At 62.7% G+C, this 5000-nt stretch overlaps 1 pseudogene; it reads left to right on the forward strand.

Moving 5' to 3' along the window:
- LOC124561036 overlaps nucleotides 1–5000 on the forward strand; it is an 8529-nt pseudogene that overhangs the window by 1568 nt on the left and 1961 nt on the right.

Raw genomic sequence — 5000 nt, forward strand, 5'->3', positions numbered from 1 at the left:
AGGACGGTGGCCATGGAAGTCGGAATCCGCTAAGGAGTGTGTAACAACTCACCTGCCGAAGCAACTAGCCCTGAAAATGGATGGCGCTGAAGCGTCGTGCCTATACTCGGCCGTCAGTCTGGCAGTCATGGCCGGTCCTTGCGGCCGGCCGCGAAGCCCTGACGAGTAGGAGGGTCGCGGCGGTGGGCGCAGAAGGGTCTGGGCGTGAGCCTGCCTGGAGCCGCCGTCGGTGCAGATCTTGGTGGTAGTAGCAAATACTCCAGCGAGGCCCTGGAGGGCTGACGCGGAGAAGGGTTTCGTGTGAACAGCCGTTGCACACGAGTCAGTCGATCCTAAGCCCTAGGAGAAATCCGATGTTGATGGGGGCCGTCATAGCATGATGCACTTTGTGCTGGCCCCCGTTGGGCGAAAGGGAATCCGGTTCCTATTCCGGAACCCGGCAGCGGAACCGATACAAGTCGGGCCCCTCTTTTAGAGATGCTCGTCGGGGTAACCCAAAAGGACCCGGAGACGCCGTCGGGAGATCGGGGAAGAGTTTTCTTTTCTGCATGAGCGTTCGAGTTCCCTGGAATCCTCTAGCAGGGAGATAGGGTTTGGAACGCGAAGAGCACCGCAGTTGCGGCGGTGTCCCGATCTTCCCCTCGGACCTTGAAAATCCGGGAGAGGGCCACGTGGAGGTGTCGCGCCGGTTCGTACCCATATCCGCAGCAGGTCTCCAAGGTGAAGAGCCTCTAGTCGATAGAATAATGTAGGTAAGGGAAGTCGGCAAATTGGATCCGTAACTTCGGGATAAGGATTGGCTCTGAGGATCGGGGCGTGTCGGGCTTGGTCGGGAAGTGGGTCAGCGCTAACGTGCCGGGCCTGGGCGAGGTGAGTGCCGTAGGGGTGCCGGTAAGTGCGGGCGTTTAGCGCGGGCGTGGTCTGCTCTCGCCGTTGGTTGGCCTCGTGCTGGCCGGCGGTGCAGGATGCGCGCGCCTGCGCGGCGTTCGCGCCCCGGTGCTTCAACCTGCGTGCAGGATCCGAGCTCGGTCCCGTGCCTTGGCCTCCCACGGATCTTCCTTGCTGCGAGGCCGCGTCCGCCTTAGCGTGCTCCTCCGGGGGCGCGCGGGTGCGCGGATTCTCTTCGGCCGCCATTCAACGATCAACTCAGAACTGGCACGGACTGGGGGAATCCGACTGTCTAATTAAAACAAAGCATTGCGATGGCCCTAGCGGGTGTTGACGCAATGTGATTTCCACTACATTGGACTTCATTCGGGCGCCGTCCAGGTATCCCCTTCAGGGTGACTGGTCATTAACCCATCGGGTACACCCGCACAGTAACCGCTTCACGGAGGGGCATAGGTGCGACCGAGACTGGTGGTTCTAACCTTTCTCACTGCACCTGGGACGCAGGTCCTGTGGCTATTGTTTCCGTGGCGGCCGCCCGGTAGGTTTTTGTGGTGCGTTAGGCGACCGGCCCATTTTCATATATCAGTGCCGATAGCCTGCGCCCTCATTTCTGGCGGCCGCCGGGTGTCGTCCCCGGTGACTAGTCCCACACTAGGTGGCGGCGTTGCTCTTTCCGCCGCGTCCCTAGTGTCCCTGCCGCCTGGGGTTCGGGCGTAACACGAAAGTCATCCCACAGGTCCGGCTGGGTAAGCGATCTGGCGGTTCTCGTCGGTGACCACCCTGCTGTGGTACGGTGACACTCACGTCTACTCGTTAACTGGGGTTCCCAGGAGTCGGGTCGCGTGGTTGGTGCTTGTGGGGGGTACCCCGTTCAGTATCCGGCCTCCGTCCAAAGCGATTCCTGCCCAGTGCTCTTTGAATGTCAACGTTGAAGAAATTCAAGCAAGGCGCGGGTAAACGGCGTGAGTTAACTATGACTTCTCTTAATCTGGCCAAGTGGCGGTGGTGTGGCTGCATCCGGACTTGGCTTCTCGAAGTGCGGTCTTGATGTAGTCGTGCTGCTGCTGCGAGGTGCCTTCCTTGGGTTATAGTTACAGGGAGAGTGATGCGCAATACATGGGCCTAGCCCTCTTAGCCTCTCCTCTCCTGCAGTCTTCTCCCCTTCTCGTGGGCCCGCTGATTTCGCAGAGTGGAAGACCGCACCAGGGGCTTGGGGGGGTTACCAGCCCCCCCTCGCACTATCCCTTTTTTTTAGTTGGGGGCAGTAAGCAGAGAATAAGTGGTGGCCCTTCCGCTGAAGGTGCCACCCCAACTCCCCCAGCACCTAGCCGGCCAACCGGCCGTGCCGAAAATCTTGTAACTTTTGCAGCTATGTATACCTGTAGTGAGTGCCACCGCAGCTTTACAACCAAGAACGGTCTCGGGGTCCATCGCCGCCGCCAACATCTTGCGGCCGCCAACGCGGAGATCGTCACGGAGAGGCATCGCGCGAGGTGGACGGAGGAAGAAGTCCTGTCGCTCGCCAAGGCAGAGGCCGAACTGTTCCTCGAGAGGGACGCCCGGTTCTTCTTTGTAAATCAAGAGCTCATCAGGATGTTCCCCGACCGAACGCTTGAGGCAATCAAGTGCCGACGGCGGCAAGCTGCCCACAAGCAGCTTGTCCGCCAATTCATGGAGGCGCTTGAGATCGGTCGGGGGGAAGAGCCGGCGTCCCGCCGGGGAGCGGCGAGCCCGCTGCCTGACGCGGGCGAGGCCGCTGCGCCGCCCGTCGACGCAGCCGAGGACTTCGCGGCCGACACCACCGGGCCGCCGCCGGAGGGGCCGACTGACGCCGCCATCTGGGAGCATCTGGCGGGGCTACCCGCTTCCGCCCAGCGTTTCTCTGCCCTGGATCGTGTCATCGGTCTGGGGCGGGGCACGCCGCCCGATGTCATCCTGGGCATGCTCCCGGATGCCCTTGCGTCGGTCGGGTCCAGAGGGGAGAGATCGATCACCAGGACACAGCGGCCGCGCCAACCATCGAAGCGGCCGCCTGCCGCGCCGCCGACGCAGAAGCGCAAGCGGCGCCGCTGGGAGTACGCGAGAACGCAGGATGCCTTCCGACGGTCGCGTGCGCGTTGCGTGCGCGGCCTCTTGGATGGCACCCTGCTCCAGCCGCCACCTGCCATCCCTGGTCTGCTGGACTTCTGGGCGGACCTCTTCACCAAGAAGCCCATCTCCACCGCGGGCTTCATTCGTGACCGCCTCCTCCCGCACTCAGAGCCTGTCGCTCTCGAGTGCATATGGGGGCCGGTCACACATGAGGAGGTCGCCGCCGCGTTGCCGCCCAGGGGATCAGCAGCCGGGCCGGACGGCCTTACCCCAGCGGAGTTGCGGCGTCTGCCGCACGAAGTCCTGGTGAAAGTGATGAATCTCTTCCTTCTGGCCCGCGCCCTTCCGGAACGCCTGCTTCGCGCGCGGACGTCCCTTCTCCCGAAAACGGCTGCACCAACATCCCCCGCTGACTTTCGCCCCATTACGGTCTGCTCGGTGTTGGCGCGGACCTTCCACAAGGTTCTCGCGTCACGCCTGATGCGCGCTTGTGCTGTGGACGAACGTCAGCGGGCATTCATCCCTCGGGATGGGATGTTGGAAAATACCTTCATCTTGGACACTGCTCTCACCGACGCAGTTCGCTCCTGCCGCTCTGTCTTTGTGGCATCGATCGACGTATCTAAGGCATTCGATTCGGTAGATCATGCTGCCCTTCGCCCCGTGCTGAAGGCGCATGGCCTGCCGGATTGCTTTGTCGAGTATGTCGAGCGGTGCTACGAGGGCAGCACGACAGTGATAGCGGACGGCGCCGGCGTGGGCGTGTCTGTGCAGCCAGCACGGGGCGTTCGCCAGGGCGATCCCCTCTCCCCCCTCCTGTTCAACTTTGCGGTGGACTACGTTTTAGGCCAACTGCCCTCCCACATCGGAGCTCGGATCCTCGGTCGCAGAGTCAACGCTGCGGCCTTTGCAGATGACGTCTTGCTGTTTGCAGCGACCCCGAGGGGCTTGCAGTCCCTCATCGACGCAGCTACCGCAGCCCTCGCCCACCTGGGGCTGCAGATCAACGCCCGGAAGTGTTTCACCCTCGCCTTAGTCGCGTCAGGGCGCGAGAAGAAGGTGAAGGTGGACAGCAATGTCACCTTCACAGCAGGCAATACCACCATGCCTGCCCTGCGTGTGGGTGAAACCTTCCGGTACCTGGGGCTGCAATTTTCCACGGCGGGTCGCTGTGTCTTCAATCCACGTAGCCACCTGGTGGAGCAGCTTGACGTCATCTCCCGAGCTCCGCTGAAGCCGCAACAGCGCCTCCACGCTCTCACCAACGTACTTCTCCCTGGCCTGTACCACGGGCTGGCCCTCAGCCGCACCCGGGTGGGTGCATTGAAGTCGGCCGACGTTACCATCCGGGCCGCCGTCAGGAGATGGTTCCGCCTTCCGGCGGACACCCCCCTGGGATACTTCCACGCTCCTGTTGCCCAGGGGGGCCTCGGCATTCCATCTTGCCGATGGATGGGTCCGACCCTCCGTCGGTCCCGTCTCCTGGCGCTGAAGAAGATAGGGCCAGCCTGCGACGGTGTAGGCATGGATGAGGTACAGCGTGAGATCGAGGTGCTGGAGCGCCACCTAATGTGGGAGGGCCACCTCCTCAAATCGTCAACGCAGGTTGGGGAAATGTGGGCGGCGCGCCTACACATCGCCATTGACGGTGCGGCACTGTCATCTTCTGCCGCCGTCAGTGGCCAACATCAGTGGGTCGCCGACACCAGTCGCCTGCTATCTGGGCGTGAATACATCGACGCCCTCCGCGCCCGCATCAACGCCTTCCCTACGAAGGCACGGCGCAGTCGCGGGCGGGTGGCGGACACCAGATGCCGCGCGGGGTGCCAGGCCGTGGAGACCGCCAACCACGTACTTCAGGCTTGCTTTAGGACGCACGGGTCCCGGGTCAAGCGCCATGACGCTGTAGTGCGTTATGTCGCCCGTGGACTCGCGCAGAGGGGCTTCAATGTCTCTGTGGAGCCCCACCTCCGAACACCTGAGGGCATCCGCAAGCCTGACGTGGTGGCGGTCAAAGA

Source organism: Schistocerca americana, unplaced genomic scaffold (genome assembly GCF_021461395.2).
Source record: "Schistocerca americana isolate TAMUIC-IGC-003095 unplaced genomic scaffold, iqSchAmer2.1 HiC_scaffold_1134, whole genome shotgun sequence".
NCBI classification, from domain to species: domain Eukaryota; kingdom Metazoa; phylum Arthropoda; class Insecta; order Orthoptera; family Acrididae; genus Schistocerca; species Schistocerca americana.